Raw genomic sequence first — 27,097 nt, 5'->3', positions numbered from 1 at the left:
CAGAATTGGAAAATTGTTATAATGGGTAGCTGATACTGTATCTAATGAGTTGATAACAGAGACTTTGGGCTTTATTCAGTCGCTTAAGCGTTACAAATTGTGTGATAGAAATGTAAAGGTCATTTCCCATTGAGGATATATGCAGCGTTTACCGTGAATGCAGTGTCCGAGAATGCAGGAACATTGCCTTTAAATTTCAATCACGCTGTACACTGATAGGGACTGAATAGAGCTCTTTGACACTTTTATTTCTGAGAGTTCTGGCACTGGTGATAACATTGGATAAAGAGTTAAATACTCTGCTGTTTCAAATAATAGCAATAATCTTGAAATAATTTGGCAATCACATTTACTATTTTTTTAATGAAAGGACAGTTTACAGGCTATGGTTTAATGCATAGCTTAGACCACGCATTAACTCAATCTTTGGTTACAATGGTTGCCCGTGGGAATATTAAGAGGGTTTGACTAAACACAAATATTATTACAAGGTGTAGGGTTGAGAGCAATTCAAAATGTCACATTTATTACTCTGGTCACAGTGCTTGTTGGCAATGAAGTACCAAGGGGGGAGGGGAGAAATACTAGAAATTATACTGCTGTTTAGTTCCTATAAATTACCCAACATAGTACCAGCTCTAACGTCACCATAACACGATGTCCTTATCTGAAAATCAGAGAGCAACAGTGAAGTACTGTATCTACATGTTCATCACAGTATGGTCGGGCATTAGTTTGTTTCACAGAACACAATCATATCTGCCTCATTCACACACATACAATACATGACCAAAGGTATGTGGACACCTGCTATTTCATAATCTCATTCCAAAATCATGGGCATTAATATGGAGTAGGTCACCCCTTTGCTGCTATAACAGCCTCCACTTTTCTGGGAAGGCTTTCCACTAGATGTTAGAACATTGTTGGATGGACTTGCTTCAATTCAGCCACAAGAGCATTAGTGAAGTCGATCACTGATGTTGGGCGATTAGACCTGGCTCGCAGTCGGTGTTCCAATTCAATTCATCCCAAAGGTGTTCAATAGGGTTGAGGTCAGGGATCTGCGCAGACCAGTCAAGTTCTTCCACACCGATCTCGACAAACCATTTCTGTATGGACCTTGCTTTATGCACAGGGGCATAGTCATGCTGAAACAGGAAAGGGCCTTCCCCAAACTGTTGCCACAAAGTTGGAAGAACAGAATCGTCTAGTATGTCATTGTATGCTGTAGCTCTAATATTACCCATCATTGGAACAAAGGGGCCTAGCGCGAACCATGAAAAAAAGTTGCAGACCAATATTCCTCCTCCACCAGACTTTACAGTTGAAGTACTACTTATGTAGATTTTTGGGGTATCTGCACTTTACTTGACTATTTATATTTTTGACAACTTTTACTCCACTACATTCCTAAAGAAAATATGTGCATTTCGAATACTCAGGCAGGACAGCAATATGGTCCAATTCACACACCTATTAATATAACACATTGTCATCTCTACTGTCTCTGATCTGGTGGACTCAATAAACAGAAATACTGCATTTGTAAATTAAGTCTTGAGTGTTGGAGTGTGCCTTCTGGTTTGCTTAATGAATTTGATGTATAGCATTTACTTTTTACTTTTACTCAAGTATGACAATTGAGTATATTTTCCACCACCATAAGTTAACCAGCATAAGCCAGTCCATATGATCGGCCTTGGACAGACAGACATTTAGGAGGGGCCCCGAAAGGAGAGATCTGTTCTAGTAGTAGCTCTTCTTTGGGGGACTCCCAAGTGGCCCAGCTGCCTAAGGCACTACATCGCAGTGCTAGAGGCGTCACTACAGATTCAGTTCGATCCTGAGCTGTAAAACAACAGGCCGTAATTGGCCCAGCGTCGTCCAGGTTAGGGGAGGGTTTGGCTTGGGGTGCTTTATTTGTCTCAGTGTACTCTAGAGACTCCTTATGGCAGGCCAGGCACCTGCAGGCTGACCTCAGTCATCAGGTAAATGGTGTTTCCTCCGACACATTGGTGCAGCAGGCAAGTGGGTGTTAAGAAGCAAGGCACTCACAGCCAAGGTAAAAATCCACGATTCCAACATGGATTGTCTACTCAGGGAAAACAGGGTGATGAAGGAGTAGACATACAAAGTCGTAGCATGTGTGAAAATATTTTTTTTTCTGGGATTCCTGAGGATGCAACTAATAATCCAGAGGGCGCGATCAGAGAATTCATGCAATCCACCTTGAAACTTCCTATAGAGACTGTAAACAAGGTGGCTTTCCACCGAGTACACAGACTTGGAGCTTATAGCGACAAGACCAAGGGTCCCCGAACGATTATCGCAAAATTTGCTAAATTTGAACACTACCAACAAAAGGAGCTGATCAAAAGCAGGGGAAGGGAGCTTAAAGGGACCAAATTCGGGCTCAATTACAAATTTCCAAGGAAGATAAACGAACGTCGTAAGAGACTGTATCCGGTACAAAGGCAACAAAGGGAGAAGGGTAAGCGTGCCTTTCTCATTCTGGACAAACTCTTTATAGATGGACAGCTATTCCGAGACAGCTCCATAACACCATGGCTGTACTAAATTCTACAGGGACTTCAGGTTACGAAAAAAAGAAAGTATGGGAACTGTAAAAATATCTGAACACTATGAAGTGGATATGAACACACACATACTCAATTACATGCTCGCTTACAAATACGGACGTATACATACACACACACACACACACACACACACCTGATCTCGCTCTCTTCTCTCTCTCTCTCTTTCTCACTTTTCTCTTCTCTTCTCTCCCTCTCTCTCTATTGTCGAGAACTGTTTTATAATTTAATATGTTTATTGTTTGTCTATCTTTTGTTATGTATTTGTCTACAAGTTGATATATGTTTACAACAAGCAAGGGAAAGATAGCAGAATTGGAGGATTTGCTGAATAATAACATATTGTATGGAATACATTTGTACTGTAGTGAAGCCGTCTCTACAGTAATGCAAGGTATCTTTCATGATCATGTGAAACATCAATTGCTATGGAAATGCAAAGATGTGTTTTTCAATGATGTTAATAGATCGTAGATCCTTTTGAATATGAAAGTGGACGAAAAAAAGAGATTTGGCTCATTAATCTATATGGTCCAAATCAGGATGATACATACGTCTTCAAAAACATTTATACCAATTTATTGAACTTACAGGCAACAAGTTATCAAATCATTATGGTAGGAGACTATAACACAGTGTTAAGTACCTCAATGGACCGTAAAGGTAATCACTCTACAAACTATCATCACCGTGGCCTTAAGGAAATCACAAATATTATGAACACATTAGAAATAGTAGATATTTGGAGACTAAAAAAACTTGACTTAGTGAGATATACATGGGTGAGACTTAATTAAGCTAGTTTTCTTGACTAATTTCTTGTCTCTTTCTCACTTGCATCAAAGGTTAAAATAGTTTTAATAGGAGACAGAATGCGATTGGATCCTCATCTAATTGGCATTCACATAACTCTTATAGATTTTCCACATGGACGCGGATATTTGACATTTTATCAAAGTTTACTGGAGGACAACTTATTTTTAAATAAGACAAAACAATTTATAACTGCATTTTCCCAGTATAATATAGGTCCAGCAAATCCCCTCATTGTTTGGGATACCTTTAAATGTACCTTCAGAGGTCATTCAATTCAATATTCATCAATAATTTTAAAAAAGCAGTTTCTGGCTAAAGAGACAAGACTAACAATGGAAATCCATGAATTAATAGTACAGGTAGATATCATTAAAACAATACTACAGAGATACAAAATAAGTTAGAGGAAAAACAAAAAGAACTTGAGGAACTTATTCAAGAACAATCTAATGTAATCTATTACAAAAATAAAGCAAACTGGATGGAATATGGAGAAAAATGCACAAAATTATTCCTGAATCTCCAATACAGGAACGGTAACAAAAATTATTTGCAGAAACTCGTTACTGAAGATGGAGTCACCTATGATTCTCCGAATGATATTTTAAAAGAGGAAGCTATTTTCCCTCTCATCCTCTCCCACTGAATGAAGATTACGGTAAGGAATTATTTCTAAATAATATACAAAATGGAAAATTAACAAATGTACAGAAAGATCAGTACGAAGGCCAAATTACAGAGGAAGAACTTTTGAGGCTATTAAATCCTATCAGTCTGGAAGAACCCCAGGGCTTGATGGCATACCGGTAGAGGTATATCAAGCCTTTTTTGATATACTAAAAGCTCCATTGTTAGATTGTATTAACTACGCCTATAGAAATGGTAGTCTGTCAGGTACTCAGCAGGAAGGTTTGATTTCTCTATTATTAAAACAACCCAGATGGCAAATATAAAGACCCAGTCTATCTAAAAAACTGGAGGCCCCTTACACTTTAATGTATGATGCAAAAATAGTAGCGAAATGCATAGCACTCAGAATTCAAATGGTTTTACCAGGTATTGTTCCTCCTGATCAGACAGGTTTTTTTACATGGACAATACATTGGAGATAATATACGACAACTACTAGAAATAATAGAACATCATGAAACATCTAAGAAGCCAGGCCTGGTATTTATAATGGATTTTGAAAAGACATTTGATAAAGTAAGACAGAATTTTATTTATAAATGCCTGGATTTTTTCAATTTCGGTAATTCCTTAATGAAATGGGTAAAAAATAATGTATAGCAACCCCAGGTGTAAAATTGTAAATAACGGCTACTTCTCATAGAGTTTTGAATTGTCAAGAGGAGTTAAACAAGGGTGTCCAACTGTCACCATATCTATTTCGTTATGGCCAACAAAATGCTAGCTATTAAAATCAGATCTAATAACAACATTAGAGGATTAGGAATCCAAGGCCTAAAAACAAAGGTGTCCATGTATGCCGATGACTCAAGTTTTATATTAAGTCCACAAGCTAGATCCTTGCAATGTCTCATTGAAGATATACAGTGAGGGAAACATTTTTGGATCCCCTGCTGATTTTGTACATTTGCCCACTGACAAAGAAATTATCAGTCTATAATTTGAAATGGTAGGTTTATTTGAACAGTGAGAGACAGAATAACAACAACAAAATCCAGAAAACCGCATGTCAAAAGTGTTTTAAATTGATTTGCATTTTAATGACGGAAATAAGTATTTGACCCCTCTGCAAAACATGACTTAGTACTTGGTGACAAAACCCTTGTTGGCAATCACAGAGGTCAGACGTTTCTTGTAGTTGGCCACCAGGTTTGCACACATCTCAGGAGGGATATTGTCCCACTCCTCTTTGCAGATCTTCTCCAAGTCATTAAGGTTTCGAGGCTGACGTTTGGCAACTCGAACCTTCAGCTCCCTCCACAGATTTTCTATGGGATTAAGGTCTGGAGACTGGCTAGGCCACTCCAGGACCTTAATGTGCTTCTTCTTGAGCCACTCCTTTGTTCCCTTGGCCGTGTGTTTTGGGTCATTGTCATGCTGGAATACCCATCCACGACCCATTTCAATGCCATGGCTGAGGGAAGGAGGTTCTCACCCAAGATTTGACGGTACATGGCCCTGTCCATTGTCCCTTTGATGCAGTGAAGTGAGGTCCTGTCCCCTTAGCAGAAAAACACCCCCAAAGCATCATGTTTCCACCTCCATGTTTGACAGTGGGGATGGTATTCTTGGGGTCATAGGCAGCATTCCTCCTCCTCCAAGCACGACGAGTTGAGTTGAAGCAAAAGAGCTCAATTTTGGTCTCATCTGACCACAACCCAGTTGTCCTCTGAATCATTTAGATGTTCATTGGCAAACTTCAGACGGGCATGTATATGTGCTTTCTTGAGCTGGGGGACCGTGCGGGTGCTGCAGGATTTCAGTCCTTCACGGCGTAGTGTTACCAATTGTTTTCTTGGTGACTATGGTCCCAGCTGCCAGCTGCCAGCTGCCGTGTAGTTCTGGGTTGATTCCTCACCGTTCTCATGATCATTGCAACTCCACGAGGTGAGATTTTGCATGGAGCCCCAGGCCGAGGGAGATTGACAGTTATTTTGTGTTTCTTCCATTTGCGAATAATCTCACCAACCGTTGTCACCTTCTCACCAAGCTGCTTGGCGATGGTCTTGTAGCCCATTCCAGCCTTGTGTAGGTCTACAATCTTGTCCCTGACATCCTTGGTGAGCTCTTTGGTCTTGGCCATGGTGGAGAGTTTTGAATCTGATTGATTGAAGAATTCCTTTAAGAGTGTGCTCCTAATCTCAGCTCGACACCTGGGAGCCAGAAATCTTTCTGATTAAAATGCAAATCAATTTATAACATTTTTGACATGCGTTTTTCTGTATTTTTTTGTTGTTATTCTGTCTCTCACTGTTCAAATAAACCTACCATTAAAATTATAGACTGATCATTTATTTGTCAGTGGGCAAACGTATAAAATCAGCAGGGGATCAAATACTTTTTTCCCTCACTGTAGATAACTTTTCTGTACTCTCTGGACTAAAACCTAATTATGATAAGTGTACAATATTACATATTGGATCTTAAAAAATACAACTTTTACATTACCCTGCAGTTTACCCATAAAATGGGCTGATGGTGAAGTAGACATACTTGGTATTCATATCCCAAAATATATAAATCATCTCTCCACAATGAATTTCAATAGAAAACTTGTAAATAGGTAAATAACTGTCTATTTACGGAAAAATTGCCTTGATTAACTCCTTAGTCATATCTCAGTTTACTCATTTACTTATGGCGCTGCCTACTCCTGATGATTCGTTTTTCAAATCAGATGAGAAAAAAATATTTAGCTTTATCTGGGGTTGCTATCGGCAACTAAAATGTGCCTGTCTATATAATGAATATGAATTGGGTGGGTTGAGATTATTAAATATAAAAGCACTAAATCTCAATCTAAAAGCTTCACCTTTACTTGAACCCCAAATGGTTCTCAAGTAGATTACTAAGAAAAGCTCATCCATTGTTTGTGCATATTGCCATGTCTCATTTTCGATTAATTGAAAATTATACTTTTTTCAAAGTATCTCTCTTTTTCAAACAAGCATTGCAGAGCTGGCTACAATTTCAATTTCATCCCCCTGAAAAGATATTACAACAAATTTTATGGCTGAACTCAAATGTGCTGGTTGATAAAATACCTGCATTTATGGGAAAGATGTTTGAGAAGTATAGTTTGTTCTTAAATTATATTGTAAATTGGAATGACAGAGATATGTCCTTCAATGGAGTTATCAGAATTGTACGGGAAGGTTGCTCAATCCAAGAGTACAACCAATTGATTACAGCACTACCCCAAAAATGGAGGAGGCAGGTGGCAGCGGGAGGAGGTAGGGAACTGGTCTGTCTGCCCAATATAAAGGATCAAAACTGGTGGAGGAATAAAAATAGCATAAATAGGAAAGTATACCAGTTTAATTTGAGGACCAGGATGTTGACAACTGTGCCATACAGATTGCAAAATAGTTGGGAAGAGTTTTTTGATGTACCGATTCCATGGTACGAGTTGAGTTGAGTTGATATATAAAACAACGCAAGATTCAAGACTTTGTGCTTTTCAGCTGAAAGTACTATATAGAATTCTTGCCACAAACAAAATATTGAATATTTGGGGCATAAAATCATCGAAACTCTGCATATTTTGTTGTGAGGATACAGAATAAATAGAACATTTATTTTTGGTATTGCCCTCAGGTAGCCTGTTTCTGGTCTCAGGTTCAGGAATGGCTGAAAATTCATAGAATTGATCTAAAATTGACCCTGGAAATAGTACTGTTAGGAGATCTGGAGAGACCGGGTCAGTCAATTACTAATATACTAATACTCTAAGTAATAGTATTTATCTTCAACTCGCAATCTGTTCAAATCAAATCAAATGTACTTATAAAGCCCTTCTTACATCAGCTGATATCTCAAAGTGCTGTACAGAAACCCAGCCTAAAACCCCAAACAGCAAGCAATGCAGGTGTAGAAGCGCGGTGGCTAGGAAAAACTCCCTAGAAAGGCCAGAACCTAGGAAGAAACCTAGAGAACCAGGCTATGAGGGGTGGCCAGTCCTCTTCTGGCTGTGCTAGGTGGAGATTATAACAGAACATGGCCAAGATGTTCAAATGTTCATAGGTGACCAGCAGGGTCAAATAATAATAATCACAGTGGTTGTCGAGGGTGCAACAGGTCAGCACCTCAGGAGTAAATGTCAGCTGGCTTTTCATAGCCGATCACTCAGAGTATCTCTACCGCTCCTGCTGTCTCTAGAGAGTTGAAAACAGCAGGTCTGGGACAGGTAGCACATTCGGTGAACAGGTCAGGGTTCCATAGTCGCAGGCAGAACAGTTGAAACTGGAGCAGGGGACTGGGGACAGCTAGGAGTCATCGGGCCAGGTAATCCTGAGACATGGTCCTAGGGCTCAGGTCCTCCGAGAGACAGAACGAAATAAAGAACGAAAGAGAGAAATCAAATCAAATCAAAGTTTATTTGTCACGTGCGCTAAATACAACAGGTGTAGACCTTACAGTGAAATGCTTACTTACAGGCTCTAACCAATAGTGCAAAAAGGTATTAGGTGAACAAAAGGTATGTAAAGAAATAAAACAACAGTAAAAAGACAGGCTATATACAGTAGCGAGGCTACATACAGACACTGGTTAGTCAGACTGATTGAGGTAGTATGTACATGTAGATATGGTTAAAGGGACTATGCATATATGATGAACAGAGTCGCAGTGGCATAAAAGAGGGGTTGGCGGGTGGTGGGTGGGACACAATGCAGACAGCCCGGTTAGCCAATTTTTTATTTTATTTTTTTATTTAACCTTTATTTAACCAGGCAGGCTAGTTGAGAACAAGTTTTCATTTACAACTGCGACCTGGCCAAGATAAAGCATAGCAGTGTGAACAGACAACAACACAGAGTTACACATGGAGTAAACAATAAACAAGTCAATAACACAGTAGAAAAAAATTTAAAAAAGAGTCTATATACATTGTGTGCAAAAGGCATGAGGAGGTAGGCGAATAATTACAATTTAGCAGCCGTCCAATGTACTGGAGCGCTGGTTGGTCAGCCCAATTGAAGTAGTATGTACATGAATGTATAGTTAAAGTGACTATGCATATATGATAAACAGAGAGCAGCAGCAGCATAAAAAGAGGGGTTGGGGGGCAGATAATACAAATAGTCTAGGGAGCCATTTGATTACCTGTTCAGGAGTCTTATGGCTTGAGGGTAAAAACTGATGAGAAGCCTTTTTGTCCTAGACTTGGCACTCCGGTACCGCTTGCCATGCGATAGTAGAGAGAACAGTCTATGACTGGGGTGGCTGGGGTCTTTGACAATTTTTAGGGCCTTCCTTCTACACCGCCTGGTGTAGAGGTCCTGGCAGCTTAGCACCAGTGATGTACTGGGCCGTACGCACTACCCTCTGTAGTGCCTTGCGGTCAGAGGCCAAGCAATTGCCGTACCAGGCAGTGATGTTGCAGATGTAGAACCTTCTGAGGATCTGAGGACCCATGCCAAATATTTTTAGTTTCCTGAGGGGGAATAGGCTTTGTCGTGCCCTCTTCACGACTGTCTTGGTGTGTTTGGACCATTCTAGTTTGTTGTTGATGTGGACACCAAGGAACTTGAAGCTCTGACCTGCTCCACTACAGCCCCGTCGATGAGAATGGGGGCGTGCTCGGTCCTCCTTTGCTGTTATGCATTGCTGTTATGATTTTAGTTGTCCTTGATGTCCTTTCTTTAAAAAAAAATTATATATATTTTTTTGCATTGTTGTTTACTGTTTTCTTCTGTCTTTTTCTTTTTTCTCTTTAGTTCTTTCTCTTGGTTGTTGGTGCATTAGGGGGTTATTGGGTGTGGGGAATGGAATTAATTGTATTTATTTTTTATTCTTGGGGGGGACTGTGGGAGGGGTCTCGAATGGTTGAGGGACAGCTATTGGAGAACTGTGGGGGGATCTTGGAGGGTTCGGGTTCACATTTTTTGACCTAGTGGGAGATCTGTCAATGTGCTCTTGAGCAGGGCATTGACCCTGGATGCTTCTGTGTATCGCTCTGAATGGGAATCTGTTGGATGACTGGTATGATGCAGTTGTTGAGCAGCATCACTGCAAGTATATTGTATGTTTCGGATATTCAATAAAATAATTGTAAAAAATGAAATACCCGCTGTTTGGCAGGTCATGTTTCGGAGGACGCATGAACCGACTTTCGCCTCCTGAGCCCGTTGGGGAGTTGCAGCGATGAGACAGGATCGAAATTGGGGAGAAAAAGGGGGTAAATATATATATTTTTAAACAGAGCTCTCCCTTTCTTACCAACCCGCTGAGGCTTTCACTTCAGGTCCTGTGGTTGTATCCACCAAGCCAATTGGTTATCTACTGATGTTTTTAATTACTGTTGATATTAGAGCCCTACTGGACTGTTATGGAACATTCCAACCAATAAATTAATTAATTGGAATTATCTATTTTTAAGCATATTTTTTTGAAAAACAAGTGCATCACATTATTTCTCTGCGGTAACCTAAGCTTCAATTTCCTGTCTAGAAATACAGTGCCTTGCGAAAGTATTCGGCCCCCTTGAACTTTGCGACCTTTTGCCACATTTCAGGCTTCAAACATAAAGATATAAAACAAGTGGGACACAATCATGAAGTGGAACGACATTTATTGGATATTTCAAACTTTTTTAACAAATCAAAAACTGAAAAATTGGGCGTGCAAAATTATTCAGCCCCCTTAAGTTAATACTTTGTAGCCCCACCTTTTGCTGTGATTACAGCTGTAAGTCGCTTGGGGCATGTCTCTATCAGTTTTGCACATCGAGAGACTGAAATGTTTTCCCATTCCTCCTTGCAAAACAGCTCGAGCTCAGTGAGGTTGGATGGAGAGCATTTGTGAACAGCAGTTTTCAGTTCTTTCCACAGATTCTCGATTGGATTCAGGTCTGGACTTTGACTTGGCCATTCTAACACCTGGATATGTTTATTTTTGAACCATTCCATTGTATCCCCGAGCCAGGTCAGCAGTCTCCAACACTCTGTGTTTATTTAACTAGGCAAGTCAGTTAAGAACAAATTTTTATTTACAGTTATGGCCTACCCTGGCACTGGGACAATTGTGCACTCGAACCAGGGACTGTAGTGACGTCTCTTGCACTAAGATGCAGTGCCTTACACTGCTGCACCGCTCGGGAGCCATGGAGCATACATAAAATGAATATACATTCTTAGAAAAAAAGGTGCTATCTAGAACCTAAAACGGTTCTTCGGCTGTCCCATACTAGAACCATTTTTGTTTCCATGTATAATCCTTTCCACAGAGGGTTCTACATGGAACTCAAAAGAGTTCTACCTGGAACCAAAAATGGTTCCACCTGAAACTAAAAAGGATTATCTTATTCTTCTAAGAGTGTAGACCCTGGGCCATTCTAACAGTTCTAGACATGTCTTCTCTTCTAATGGGATCATTCTGATCCTGCCGTCCACTTAACTTCTGCTTGAATGACAGGGGATGTCCCTGTCCTGTCCTGTACTGAACGGTCAGCAGTATGTCTACGTTGTCTAGGTGGGATGTCCACTTGGCGACACAGAATCAATTCACCAGTCATGAATAACAATAAATAAATATGTCAGGAGCAGAACGGCACAGTATTCCAGTGGTGGCTAGTGTCTTTTTAAATCGGAGGACAGGCTCATTTTAATGTCTGGAATGAAATAAATGGGACTTTATCAAACATATCAAACACATGGTTTCCAAGTCATTGATACGGTTCCATTGATTCCATTCCAGCCATTAATATGAGTCGTCCTCCCTTCACTAGCCTCCTCTGATGTATTCACCTTAAGGCTTTAGCTAGAACACAACTAGTTTGTGACAGATAATCAAGTTAGCCAATAGTACCACCTTGTGGCATAAATATGTAGATAACTCATACATACAGGGTCATAAGAGCTGGAGATGTGATCATTTCACGTGGACATCAAGACGATTCACTATTACATTGATATGTAAGGGATAATCAACGAGGGACTATGCGTTCTATGGAAAATAATGAATGACGTGGAAGGTGTTTCACGACGCGCTAGCGGAGTGGAACTGTCCTCCCAGGAGTGCGTGCTAAGTCCCCTCCTGTACTCCCTGTTCACCCATGACTGCGTGGCCAAACACATCTCCAACACCATCATTAAGTTTGCTGATGACACAACAGTGGTAGGCTTGATCACTGACAACGATGAGACAGCCTAAAGGGAGGAGGTCAGAGACCTGGCAGTGTGATGCCAGGACAACAACCTCTCCCTCAATGTGAGCAAGACAAAGGAGCTGATCGTGGACTACAGGAAAGGCGGGCCGAACACACCATGACAGTCGTGAAGAGGGCACAACCAAACCTTTCCCCTTCAAGAGACTGAAAATATTTGGCCTGTGTCCCCAGATCCTCAAAATGTTCTAAGCTGCACCACCTCCGAGAGCATCCTGACCGGTTTCATCACTGCCTGGTATGGTAACTGCTCAACGTTCGACTGTAAGGCGCAACAGAGGGTAATGCTTATGGCCCAGTACATCACTGGGGCCAAGCTTCCTGCCATCCAGGACCTATATACTAGGCAGTGTCAGAGGAAGGCCCAAAAAATTGCCAAAGACTCCAGTCACCCAAGTCATAGACTGTTCTCTCTACTACTGCATGGCAAATGGTACTGGAGCGCCAAGTCCAGGACCAAAAGGCTCCTTAACAGCTTCTGCCCCCAAGCCATAAGACTGCTGAACAATTAATCAAATGGCCACCCGGACTATTTACATTGACAACCCCCCGTACTGAAGAGCTCAGTGACTTTCAGCATCGCACCGTCATAGGATGCCACCTTTCCAACAAGTCAGTTCATCAAATTTCTGCCCTGCTAGAGCTTCCACAGTCAACTGTAAATGCTGTTATTGTGAAGTCTAAACGTCTAGGAGCAACAACGGCTTAGCTGCGAAATGGTAAGCGACACTAGCTCACAGAACGGGACCGCCAAGTGCTGAAGTGCGTAGCACTTACAAATCGCCTTTTCCTTGGTTGCAACACCCACTACCGAGTTCCAAACTGCCTCTAGAAGCAACGTCAGAACAAGAACTGTTTGTCAGAGCTTTATGAAAAGGTTTTTATGGCCGAGCAGCCGCACACAAGCCTAAGATCACCATGTGCAATGCCTAGCGTCGCATAGAGTGGTGTAAAGCTCGCCGCTATTGGACTCTGGAGCAGTGGAAACGTGCTCGCTGGAGAACACTACCTGCCCGAATGCATAGCGCCAACTGTAAAGTTTGGTGGAGAAGGAATAATCGCCTGGAGTCGTTTTTCATGGTTTGAGCTAGGGAAATCTTAAAGCTACAGCGTAAAATGACATTCTAGTGCTTCCAACTTTATGGCAAAGGTTTGCAGAATGCCCTTTCCTGTTTCAGCATGACAATGCCCCCATGCACAAAGCGAGGTCCATACATTTTGGTTTGTTGAGATCAGTGTGGAAGAACTTTCCTGGCCTGTACAAAGCCCTGACCTCAACTCCATCGAACACCTTTGGGATTAATTACAATGTCAACTGCAAGCCAGGTCTAATCCCACAACATAAGTTTTTGATCTCACTAATATTTTTGATCTTACTATATATATTTGACCTTTATTTAACTAGGCAAGTCAGTTAAGAACAAATTCTTATTTAGAAAGACGGCAGAGGAACAGTGGGTGCCTTGTTCAGGTGCAGAATGTTTTTTTTTACCTCGTCAGCTCGGGGATTTGTTCTAGCAACCTTTCGGTTACTGTCCCAACACTCTAACCATTAGGCTACCTGCCGCCCCAATGGAATGGAACCAAGTCCCGAAACAAATGTTCCAACATCTAGTGGAAAGCCTTCCCAGAAGAGTGGAGGCTGTCATAGGAGCAAAAGGGGGACCAACACCATATTTATGCTCATGATTCTGGAATGAGATGTTCAACTTTTGGCCATGTAGTGTAGGTTTAATTGGTTTCTGATGATCAATGGGAAATCATATCCCTCCTCTGCCAAAACCACCAATTTATATATTCCCTGGGGATTCATGAGGAAAATAATGAGTATTGATCTGTACAACTTGTGATGGTTACTTTTACATAAGAGTAATTCTGAATTCTAGAGGCTTGATCATAGCATACAGGAAATGACAGTCACCTGGGAACTGCCTGCAAGGGCTGATCTGTTGTACACTGATATGGCCTGATCAACAGTTCCAAGCATGCTGCTAGATTAGTAGTAGTCGACCATCTTCAGGAAACCTGGAAACAGAGAGATAGCCTGAGTGCCAGTCTGTGCCAACTCCTTGTCACCCCTGGTCATGCCAATGACATCAATGGAGTTTGCATGAGCCCAAACAGATATGGGACCAGGCTAACAGAGAGACAGGTGCTTTATGTAAACTAGCTTTTCCACTAGTGACTCTAGGCTTTGTGATGACATTGTAGTCTGTAAGACAGAAACTCACCAGAGTCATGTGGGGCATAGTTCATTGTGGAATGGTTGTAATACATCCATTGACAGTCATAGCTCTCCTTCATTTCCTGCAATTAAAAAAGAGTGGTAACTCAGGTGTAAGTGAAGGTATCATAATGGCTTATGGTCATTCACGTCCCTTTCTGTTAAGGCCTTGTATGTCTCAAATGAATGCGTCTCTACATCTGAACTAAATTATTTTAGAATAATATGAGAGATGATACTATGAGAGATGTAACTTTGCATAAGAAAATTGGATTTAAAATGCCAGACTCCTTACCTCACATAGGTAGGCAACATTATTCTGTGCCACAACCAGACCTGTTGCTGCTGCCAGAGCATACCTCACCAGAGCCTCAACCCTTTAGGAAGAATAATCACGCACACACACGCACATACACATATACACACACACAAACACACGCACACACCGTAACATTTGAATCTATTTTGCTTCTCTCACCAGGGAGCACTGGAGGTAGGCTTGGAGAGCCTCCTTGACCACGTATCCCAGGTAACCATTCTGCTCGCAGGTCTGTTTTAGCATGCTGGAAGACAGAACAGATAATAAATGATACATGAAAAACCTAATTGAACCACTAAGGAGGTTCATCACATATCGAAATCAGCTAAGTATTGTTATTACATTATAATTACACCATTATTACCATGACCTACAATAACCTCAGTGATTAAAGGTTTACTCTGGCATCAACTAACTCGTTACTCATTAGACTCTAAGAAAATGTGAGGGACACTAACTGCTTCATCTGGGGATTCATAAGACATGTGTGCCTCAACAATAAGCAGGGTCATTCTCTCTCTATGCCACACTGTGACATGGCACTTATTCTTAGATATGCAAATACAAATAAGACCTGTCCTTGAATTAGCTCGGTGCAGTGGACCAAACAGGAGCTCTCTTCACTCACTGAGAGGATACAATACTAATATCACAGCCCTCTTTGTGTCCTGGGAGACCCTGTCCAGGTTTCCTGTGGACAGGTACCAGGCTGCCTCCACCGCCCCGACCAAGTGGCCATACAGGGAGGAGTACAGGGAGTACAGGAAACACACTGATTATTAGACCTTTCATAAATCTGTCAAAGGTTTTCAAATTAAAACTCAAGTTGATTTTTAAAATGAGCTGTGGTCCTACCTCATTCTTCTCTGAGTGGTTTGTGTTCTTTCCATTTGAAGTCCCCTACTTGCATAGGACATGATGCTTACCTAAAGTAATAAGATAGAGTAGTCATACATGGTTGAAGAATCCTCCAGCTCCATGGCACTCTTAGCCTACCACTTAACTGCATTCCTTCCATCCTTAGAGACACCCTTTTCACCCCAGAACAGAAGCTTTGCTAGATGTGTCTGCATAAAGGAAGAGTTATGTCATTTTCAAATGTATTCCCTTGGATCTTTCCTAACTTGACGTAGAAGACATTTCTAGCTACTGTAGTCTAGAACTAAAGCTAAATTATGTATAAGTCTTTTGATATACCTGTGATTCAACGTCTCCTCTGTCAGCTTGAAGTTTGAGAAACTGAAAGGCGTCACCTGTCTCATGAGTCAGGCTGTTCAGATGGTCCTCGTTGCTTATACGAATGTGCTGAGTCATAGATTGCTTGGAATGAGAAGAAATGTGTGGTTAACGTTATACTCATCAAACACAGTATAACTAAAATCACTAATTTCTCTCTATAAACTCACCTGTTGCTCCAATACCATCCCTTGGTCAATAGTGGACTGTGCCCCAACATTGGAGTAGTAACCATACCCCATGTCAGTCTTTGTCAATTCCATGTCTGTGTTTGTAGCCCAAATGCATGAGGCCTTAATGGTTGCCTCCCAGTGCACCAATCAGACTGTAAATATGACCCTGAAATACACAGAGGTCATAAAAAGGTCATTCATGGGTCAGGGTTCACACATACAGCTGAGGATAGAGGTGCCATTAGTAGCAATAACAGCAGGTGACTGTTGTGCGGTCATTACCTGCCTAGTAGCCTAGTGGTTAGAGAGTTGGACTAGTAACCGTAAAGGTTGTAAGTTCAAATCCCTGAGCTGACAAGGTACAAATCTGTCGTTCTGACCCTGAACAGGCAGTTAACCTGCTGGTCCTAGGCTGTCATTGAAAATAAGAATTTGTTCGTAACTGACTTGCCTAGTTAAATAAAGGTAAAAAAAAAGTGGTGGTGGTAGCCAAAACAGGAGGGCGTCTGGCTCAAATAACTTAGTTATTTGTCTGTTGTGACAGTAGGCTATTGCAAACCTAAGCACGACACAAACAGGTTGTCTAGCAATTTCATGTAATTTCTTCAGGAGGGGAGTTACATACAGCTATTTAGGCAAGCTATACAGTATGTAGCCTACACAGCATAACAAACAAGCAAGACACGGATAGGAAAACAATAGCGATTGAATGTTCTTTTTTCAATATCATTGCAAACATTGGCTAAACAGGAGGCAGACTCTTGGCTATATGACAGCATAACTATAAAGATGACATCATCACACAAAACACCATTTTTTTCCCCCAATGCAATGTGTAGACTTCATTTTTTTGTGTGTGCTACGGCAATATCCGTTACAACAGACAGAGAAGGTTGAAGCCTTCATATATATTTTTGGAAGGTTCTTTCAAATCGCAGCTGTTCATAAATATGAGGCAGAGACATAGGCTATATCATCATATCGATGAAATTGGTTGAGGGTTCAGAAGATGGTGAGTAAAGAGAGAAATGTGAATGTGTGTAAATAACACAGAACGTGATTTGGATCCTTAGATTGGAGAAATAAGTATCCAGAGGGGTGTGGCGGGGTGAAAACTCTGTTTTCGTAACCTCAGCCTAATTCATTATAAGTGGCAGCAGTAACTGTATGGTGTAGATACTGTACATGAAACCCCAAAAATTGGAGATGCAGTCAAACTACCTGCAGGTTATGTAGGTTTGAGTAAGGCACCTGCATGAAATGGGCAGCCTATAGGGAATATACCTGTGGTGAAGTCATCTTGCTAGGTCAAATCAAATCACGTTTTATTTGTCACATGCGCTGAATACAACAGTTGAGGAGGGGACGACGACAATGCAAATAGTCTGGGTAGCCATTTGATTAGCTGTTCAGGTTAGAGCGTGGCTTGGGGGTACAAGCTGTTAAGAAGCCTTTTGGACCTAAACTTGGCATTCCGGTACTGCTTGCCGTGCGGTAGCAGAGAGAACAGTCTATGACTAGGGTGGCTGGAGTCTTTGACAATTTTTATGGCCTTCCTCTGACACCGCCTGGTATAGAGGTCCTGGACGGCAGGAAACTTGGTCCCAGTGATGTACTGGGCTGTACTCATTATCCTCTGTAGTGCCTTGTGGTTGGAGGCCGAGCAGTTGCCGTACCAGGCAGTGATGCAACCAGTCAGGATGCTCTCGATGTTGCAGCTGTAGAACCTTTTGAGGATCTGAGGACCCGTGCCAAATCTCTTCAGTCTCCTGAGGGGGAATAGGCTTTGTCATGCCCTCTTCACGACTGTCTTGGTGTGTTTGGACCATGATAATTCGTTGGTGATGTGGACACTAAGGATCTTGATGCTCTCAACCTGATCAACTACAGTCCTGTCGATTAGAATGGGGGCGTGCTCAGTCCTCCTTTTCCTGTAGTCCACAAAAGTCTCCTTTGTCTTGATCACATTGAGGGAGAGGTTGTTATCCTGGCACCACATGACCAGGGCTCTGACCTCCCCCCTATAGGCTGTCTCATCATTGTCGGTGATCAGGCCTACCACTGTTGTGTCGTCGGCAAACTTAATGATGGTGTTTGTGTCGTAACCTACCCTTACCACCTGCGGGCGGCCGGCCAGGAAGTCCAGGATCCAGTTGCAGAGGGAGATGTTTAGTCCCAGGGTCCTTAGCTTAGTCATGAGCTTTGAGGGCACTATGGTGCTGAACGTTGAGCTGTAGTCAATGAACAGCATTCTCACGTAGGTGTTCCTTTTGTCCAGGTGGGAAAGGGCAGTGTGGAGTGCAATAGAGATTGCATCATCTGTGGATCTGTTGGGGTGGTATGCAAATTGGAGTGGGTCTATGGTATCTGGGAGGATGTTGTTGATGTGAGCCATGGCCAGCCTTTCAAAGCACTTCTTGGCTACCGACACAGGTTACCTTCACTCCTTGGGCACAGGGACTATGGTGGTCTTCTTGAAACATTTAGGTATTACAGACTCAGTCAGGTAGAGGTTGAAAATGTCAGTGAAGACACTTGCCAGCGGCTTTGTGAACGTTGACCTATTTAAATCAAATCACATGTATTTATTTCATTTGATTTAAACAGGTCAACATTCACAAAGCCGCGGGGCCAGATGGATTACCAGAATGTGTACTCAAAGCATGAGCGGACCAACTGGCAAGTGTCTTCATATCAGCTATCGAGAGAGTTATCACCCAGTCATCCAATACAGCTGGTGCTCTCGTGCATGCTTCAGTGTTGCTTGCCTCGAAGCGAACATAAAAGGCATTTAGCTCGTGTGGTAGGCTCGCATCACTGGGCAGCTCGCGTTTGGGTTTCCCTTTGTAGTCTGTAATAGTTTTCAAGCCCTGTCACATCCGACGAGCATCAGAGCCGGTGTAGTAGGATTCAATCTTAATCCTGTATTTACGCTTTGCTTGTTTGATGGTTCATCGGAGGGCATAGCAGGATTTCTTATAAGCATCCAGATTAGTGTCCCACGCCTTGAATGTGGAAGATCTAGCGTTTAGCTCGATACGGATGTTGCCTGTAATCCTTGGATTCTGGTTGGGATATGTACGTATGGTCACTGTGGGGATGACGTTGTCGATGCACTTATTGAAGAAGCCGATGACTGAGGTGGTATACTCCTCAATGCCATTGGATGAATCCCAGAACATATTCCAGTCTGTGTTTGCAAAACAGTCCTGTAGCATGGCATCCGAGTCATCTGACCACTTCCGTATTGAGCGTGTCACTGGTACTTCCTGCTTCAGTTTAGCTTGTAAGCAGGAATCAGGAGGATAGAATTATGGTGAGATTTGCCAAATGGAGAGCGGGGGAGTAAAGGTGGTCTAGAGTCTCTGAGTGTGGAGTAAAGGTGGTATCAATATTTTTTTCCCTCTGTTTGCACAAGTGACATGCTGGTAAAAATGTGGTAAAACTGATTTATGTTTGCCATCATTAACGTCCCCGGCCACTAGGAGCGCCTCTTCTGGATGAGCATTTTCTTGTTTACTTATGGCCTTATAGAGTTGGTTGAGTGCGGTCTTAGTGCCAGCATCGGTCTGTGGTGGTAAATAGACGGCTACGAATAATATAGATGAGAACTCTCTTGGTAGATAGTGTGGTCTACAGCTTATCATAAAGTACTCTACCTCATGCGAGCAATACCTCGAGACTTCTTTAATATTAGACATCGCGCACCAGCTGTTATTGACAAAAAGATACACACACCCAGCCCTCATCTTACCAGACATAGCTTCTTCTCTGTTCTACCGGTGCATGGAAAATCCCGCCAGCGCTGTATTATCCATATCGTCGTTCAGCCACGACTCAGTGAAACATAAGATATTACAGTTTTTAATGTCCCATTGGTAGGGTAATGGTAATCGTAGGTCATCAATTTTATTTTCCAATGATTGCATGTTAGCAAGTAGAACAGATGGCAGTGGGAGTTTACTCGCTCACCTACGGATTCTCCGAAGGCAGCCCAACCTGCGTCCTCTTTTCCTCCGTCTATTCTTCACGTAAATGACGTGGATCTGGGCCTGTTCCCGGGAAGCAGTATATCCTTCTCGTCAGACTTGTTAAAGGAAAGAGCTTCTTCCAGTTTGTGGTGAGTAAATCGCTGTTCTGATGTCCAGAAGTATTTTCGGTCATAAGAGACGGTAGCAGCAACATTATGTACAAAATAAGTTCAAAAATAAGGTACAACAATGCAAAGAAACGAACAAAATAGCATAGTTGGTTAGGAGCACATACATCCTGTATGTTGTTGCTGTAGTGTCCCTTGTGGGATTAATAAAGTGTATTCAATTCAATTGTATGGTACCTTAGAGCCTTGTATGGAGAAGTCTAGTCAGATTCATGTCCAGAGAGTCAGAGATGTGTGGGCTCTGAATGCCTGATCTCCCCCCAGACACCACACACACCTGAATTAGGATCTCTCCTAAACAGCAGGCATGATGACATGTCCTTTATTAAATCATAAGACATAATGTACATCTCCCATAATGCACGTTGATATCCAATCATACCACGACCTATCGCACAAGGACAGCTTCATCACATTCACAGCCTAGCATAGCATCACAAGTATCAAGTGAGAGCAAAACTCTGACAAATACACAGTGACATCCTATCTGGTGAATCCACAACAAGCTGTCATGCTATGCCTCGCCTGGTTAGTGAGCTGCATCAGAGGAGTGTCATATTTACTGTTCTGATCAACGTGATGGAGGATCTTCTTGTCACACCACTGCACCAGATAGACCCACATAGACACTGTTACCCTGGGGAAAAGGAGATTAATGAGATCTTTCACATTCCATTTCCTGTGTCACTGTCACTGTTCCATGGCTGCCTCAGGGAGGAGATTGAATGGATTTGTGTCATTGTAAACTGTGATTACATCTTAGATTATGCATCCATCCTTAAGCATCCATAAAACACACCCACCCACTGGTATCATCTTCTACATATGTTTTTTTTGCTGATCTTTCAAAGCGTCTTTGAAAGCATGTAGACAATAAAGTACACTTCAATGTGTACATTTTAGTCATTTAGCAGATGCTCTTATCCAGAGTGATTGGTAAAGAAGATGACTCTGACAGACATGACAGCTCTGCTTCTAGCAACTTTGCATTATCCATTTTTTTTGTGTGTTTTTTTTTTTTACACGCATTTCGCTACACCCTCAATAACATCTGCTAAATATGTGTATGCGACCAATTAATTATGATTTGATTTACAATTAGTCCATTCACCTTAAGTTAGCTAGGTGGGACTACCACATATCACAGTCATAGTATGTACATTTCTCCTAAATAAAGTAGCTATCAGCAAAATAAGAGCTAGTAAGGGGAGAAAGGGTCAAATGGGTGTTAGTTTATGAAAGACTTTTTCTTTTTTTAACTGTGTGAAAACTGATCTGTTAAGTGAAATCAAAAATGTAAGTGAAATGAGGTGTCAGCCTTGAAAAGAGACACAGATCTTAGCCTACTGTAACTGACCTAAGGAGGTTAATTGGAGTCAGAAACTTTGGATGGCAGATGCTATCATTTTCAAAGTGCTAATTCACCCAACTTTTTTAGTTGAACTTTAAATGAACCCACTGTGTAAGAGGCCACAAAACTGTATAATTAATTTAGCATTATACCGGTTATAACTATTCATGTTGTTGTGACTCATTCTAGGTGACATTGTCATTACACAAGCAGAGAGTTTGTTGTCCACAAGATTATCCAAATGATCAGCTGCCATGACAATGTAAGGAAGTTTGTCATAAATGTAAATAAAATACACAATTTAGAGTGAAGTCAGATCCAAACCTGTCACGACTTCCGCCGAAGTCGGTCCCTCTCCTTGTTCGGGCGGCGTTCAGCGGGCGACATCACCGGCCTTCTAGCCATCACTGATAAAATGAACATGGAAAGGTAGTGGCATGGGAGTGGTTCTGAAACAGGAGAAACAGGTAATGAATGCACTATACACAATACAACAACTTATAGCACAAGTAGAGAAACGTTTTTTTAACAAGGGAAGGACTGTATGAAAATGTACATACTACCGGCACATATTCCAACACAGCTATAAACAAAGGCAGCATACAACAATAGTAAGAACAAACTACGAAGGACAATATACAAATGGCACACAAATCACTTTGTGCACGCACAAGTTCAGAGATACCAGTCCAGCGGTTGTTGTGCAGAATAGAGATAAGCTTGCTGCTCTCTCTGTGACTGCTTGAAGGAGACAGAAAGATAACTGCCTTTGATTGGCTGATCCCACTGTGTGATTAGGCCCCTGGCAACCATGACCTCCTAGCAAACAATCGGTTTGGTTAGGACCAGAGGTGTGAAGGGCCAGTTTACGACCTTTAGCCTAGCCTGCTTTGCTCCAGAGGGGGTGGGGAGCCTACTGCGGGAGTTAGAAAGTTGCAAAGTTTGTGTCCCTTAGAGTGGGCTGTGAGATGGTGTGCTGAGAGCCTCTGGTAGGAAATTCATAACACATGGGAACCTTAAACTGTTCAAAGTACAAGTGACAGCCAGGTTAGTTTAATTGAAACACACATATACAAAAACATGATTGGTTGATTTAGACATGACCGGACTCATGTGGGCAAAGGCGGACTCTGCCTCTGGTCAGCTGCCACCTCAGATCAGCCATCCACGAGGGACACCCAGGGTAAGTCTGGCTGGACTCTTAGAGGGCGGTACTGCCTGGAGCACCTTGAATGACCTCACCAGGGACCCATGGTATGTGCTGTTGGTCCCATTGCCTTTGTCTCTATTGCCTTGGTCAAGGTGGTCCAACCAGGCTCCTCAAACCATCACATTACGGACGTCCAATGTGTGCCTGATGAAGAAGTCCTCTCTGTAGGCCATGTCTGGAGGGAATGTGAGCTTCTGAATGTGTTCCATCTCATCTTGAAGACCCGGACTCCTGTCTTGGTTTGTGTGGAGACCACCACCTCCACTTCCACCTCATAGGCCCTGGAGCACTGGTACCTAACTCGGACCACTGAGCCATCTGTCATGTCTGGGGCCTAGTCAAACTGTATGGAATCATCATGTAGCACTGTACTCTCTCCAGCTGGGGGTGAGGACGTAGACGTGGTGTGGGATGAAGACTCACATAGTGACTGGGAGTATGTCCATCATATGCTCGCTTGGTGTTCAGAAGGCCTCTCCTTGAATGGTCTGTCATAACAAACTATAATACATGGGTATGATCCTTTATCAAATCAAGAGAAATAATGAGTAAAGCCTCAGGACTTTTCCTCACTTAGTATAACTTGTTTGTAAGATTCATTCTGAGATGCCTCTGGCACTAGTGACTAGCAGTGTGTGGCTGGAATATAATCTATTTTGTTAGAATTTTTAACACTGGTAAGACATATATGCATTCAGATTTAAATTGATGAACAGTGCCAGAAGCATAGTGGGCCTAGTATGGTATCTACATATTAAACATCATATGTTGAACAAATATAATATTTTAAACGAGTGACACTTAATAATCAGGAGCTTAATGTGACATTTGTGGATATACTGTAAGTTGTGAGGAAAATAAAGTGGTGTGTGGAGGTAGCCTGTAAGCATAATGATAGGAATAGCTGTAATACACACACTAGCCAAATATTTACACACGTTTGCAACTAATTTAAATAGACTACCCAGAAATTGTTTGCATTCTTCAAGTCAATCATTTGTATTTCTTACCAGCAAGAACAAAATTACGACAGTGATAGCATATCCACAAGGGTTACAAGTTTTAAAAATGTTCATTTTCAAGAGTGCACTTCATGCAATTCTTGACATTCTGTCTTCCCGAATTTGTTCCAGGACTGAATCGAATGTTATTAAATTCACAATCAATTCGGGGTTAGAATTCATTGAACTTAAAATAATGTGATTTTTTTTTTGTCCAAATGCAGCTGTCTGTTGCCTTGTCTCTACTCATCAGTTCAGTGAGACAGGTGGAGTTATACGGTGCCACCTGTTCTGCAAGTCTATTGTAGTATATGCAGTGCCAGGTAGGCTACCTGACTTTTACTTTTGCAGAGAACACCTGGGCAGAGAGCAACATTTGCATATTTATAGAATTAATCATAGAAATAAAAATGAAAAGAATGGGCTTGGAAGCTCTAACCCTGGCAATTTGACTGGTACACTCATGGGCAAACTCACAATGGCTGCCTGGCATTGTGATGCAACAATTCAATCAATTTTCTATCAACTAATGCTGGATTGCCATGGTAATGTAGAAAGTGAATTCAAATGATGCGAACTGATGGGGCTCATGCAATGGAATGCATTTTTTATAATGTCAGTTGAGTTGACTCCCAGCAGATTGAAAGGTACACTTCCTGCTTTTACTTTTACTTTTATCTTTGTGGTCATTCTTCGTGTAAATAAATATATGTTTCGAAGTCAATCATGGTGCCAATAATTGTTTCAATTACACCAGATGTATGTCCTTGAACCGGCTACTTTAAAATCGCACACAGAATAGCTTACAAGGATCATTTAGTTGCTAATGGCAGCATGAAGAACAGTGTTGGCCTTCAACTTCAGCTACTCAATGAGAGAGGGCAGCACTGATCTAGCCTGCAACTAAATTTTCCTAATAACTTCTTCTGTGTGCCATTTTAAAATAATCAGTTCAAGGACATACATTTGCTGTAATATAAGGAATTATTGCTACCATGATTGTCTTAAAAAATATACAATTATTTACATGAAGATTGAACACGAATATTGCCATTTTTCCATTCACTATAACGGGGATCCTGTTTTCTGCAAACAATGCCTGCAGTACCGCGGTCATTCTTGAACTTCATGGCTTCAATGAGGGGGCAGTCGTTGTCCCCTGGAAGTCACTTCATTGAAGTTGAAATTTCAAATGGTTAAAGTAAGGGGGTTTGGTAAGGGTTAGGGTAAAGTTAAGGGTTTAGGCAAGGGAATTTCCCAAGGATTCCGGATAGCACTAACCCAGTGAATTTAAATTCAGGATGAGTCATCAGGCACATAGTCTGCCTCTGTACACAGGCCAATGTGCAGCCTACTTTTTAAACACAGGTGTGCATGTTTATGGCTCAACAATAGGGAGATAGACTGAACTACAGACACAATCTAATTTCATAAATCTAAATCAACACAAGTACAATCAGCATACCAATATGATTTATGAGACAGGTATCATGTTCAGGCACAGTTTTTGATGACTGACGTGGTTTACTCCATATTTAATGCATCCCGGTAATGAGGTAATGTAATGCTATTGATGTCGCGCTACTTGTTAAGACAGTACAACTGAGGGATCATTTACTATGTAAAAATTATAATTTTTATTACATTTAAATCGGTGCATCCCCACTCTCAGAGACAAACAGACCTTGACTGACTCTCAAATTCTAAAAACATTAGAATCAATAATTGACATTGGAGAGGAAATAAATCATCAATAAATAAGTTATTTACATATTAACAGACCTGTATGGTTTCAAGGACTCTTTTCTTGCCTCCAGATGAAATTTTTCAGCTTCACTTCGAAAAGACCAGGAAAACACCTCCTTGCATTTTGGGAAGAGAACCAGAGATACAACAAGCAGTGACTTGTTGTGGAGCTACAGTTGAAGCCCACTGCATCTTTGTATTGATACCTCAGTGAAAGCCCCATACAGTTTGCCCAAATCAACCCAAACATTGCACAAAACCCCATCACGTCTGCCGACTGTGCCCTCTGGAGAAGGATTCTGACTCTGGAACTCCGGCTCTACCAGCTTCGCTATGCCAGGAGACTGTCCACAGCTGGTGCTGCCAAGCTGCTAACCCACATGATGCACCCGTTAAGGGCACTGAGCTGTGTGTGGCGGCCACTCTGTGTGGCTGTGATGGAAGAGAGGTGGATGGGTCAGGAGAAAAGATCAATGATGGGGAGTGAAACAGATGATAAGGCAAAGACAGCTGCAAGTGAACCAATCTCTCAAGCAGAGGGAGAGGATAAGAGGCAGTGCCTCTCACCAGCCATGAGTGGGCAGCACTGTTCAAGTTTCCCATTATTTATGTTAAGTGCACAAGTACAGTGAAATGTCTGCTGGAGGTAGAGGTAGGCAGGTGCTCTCTGGCCCAAGCCTGTAATATGTCTGCAGTGACGGGACACGGCTGCAGGGAAAGCTGTTCTCTGTGGGTTCCAGTTCACCCTATGCCTACTGTGTGCAGGATGGAGGGTTGCGGTGGAGGAACTCCTCTCACTGGCCAGGGAGGCTGCGCCACACATAGAGACGTGTGGAGTATTGCAGAGAGAAGGAGAGAGAAGGAGGGAAGGTAAGAACAGAGGAGGAACAGAGAGGGGGAAAGGGATGAGGAGATCGGTAGTTAGGGTAATAAAGAAGGCTAGTGTGAGGAGAGAGAATCTTAGCAGAAGAAAGAAAATAAGAAATGTATATGAGCCAATAATTGCAGCCTTTTAGAGTATTACTGAAATGAAATGTTAGACTACATTAATGTTCATCATTTTTATAAACATCAGAGGTCATGTTTTAATTTACTTTAAAAACCTTTTGGACCCGCTTGAAAGTATAATAACAACATTATTCACAATATGTAACCTAGGAAATCACATTTTAGACTTAGATTAGCTAGAAGCACTTGATTTAGAGTACTTGATTTTATCAGTCTCGGACAACTGTGACAGAGTTAAGAAAATATTTTATTCCTGATAAGTAATTTTTCTGAGAAGTCATTGATGAATGCAAGATGTCCTTGGACTGCAGAAAGAAGATTGGGCCACAAGTACAACCTGGTCCTCAGATGTCCCTGGACTGCAGAAATCAAGTTGGGCCACAACCTGGTCCTCAGATGT

At 41.8% G+C, this 27,097-nt stretch overlaps 2 pseudogenes; one reads left to right on the top strand and one right to left on the bottom strand.

Annotated features, from left to right (window-relative positions):
- Positions 1-13,975: 13,975 nt before the first annotated feature.
- LOC149983973 (uncharacterized) lies at positions 13,976-25,060 on the bottom strand (annotated as a pseudogene).
- A 434-nt stretch (positions 25,061-25,494) lies between these two features.
- On the top strand, positions 25,495-26,638 carry LOC110522773 (proteasome subunit beta type-11-like; annotated as a pseudogene).
- Positions 26,639-27,097: the final 459 nt, after the last annotated feature.

The sequence above is a fragment of the Oncorhynchus mykiss genome, chromosome 4 (genome assembly GCF_057628025.1).
Source record: "Oncorhynchus mykiss isolate SJ-2025 chromosome 4, ASM5762802v1, whole genome shotgun sequence".
Lineage (NCBI taxonomy): Eukaryota > Metazoa > Chordata > Actinopteri > Salmoniformes > Salmonidae > Oncorhynchus > Oncorhynchus mykiss.
The sequence above is the reverse complement of the archived record's forward strand: the minus strand, read 5'-3'. Positions and strand labels throughout refer to the sequence as shown.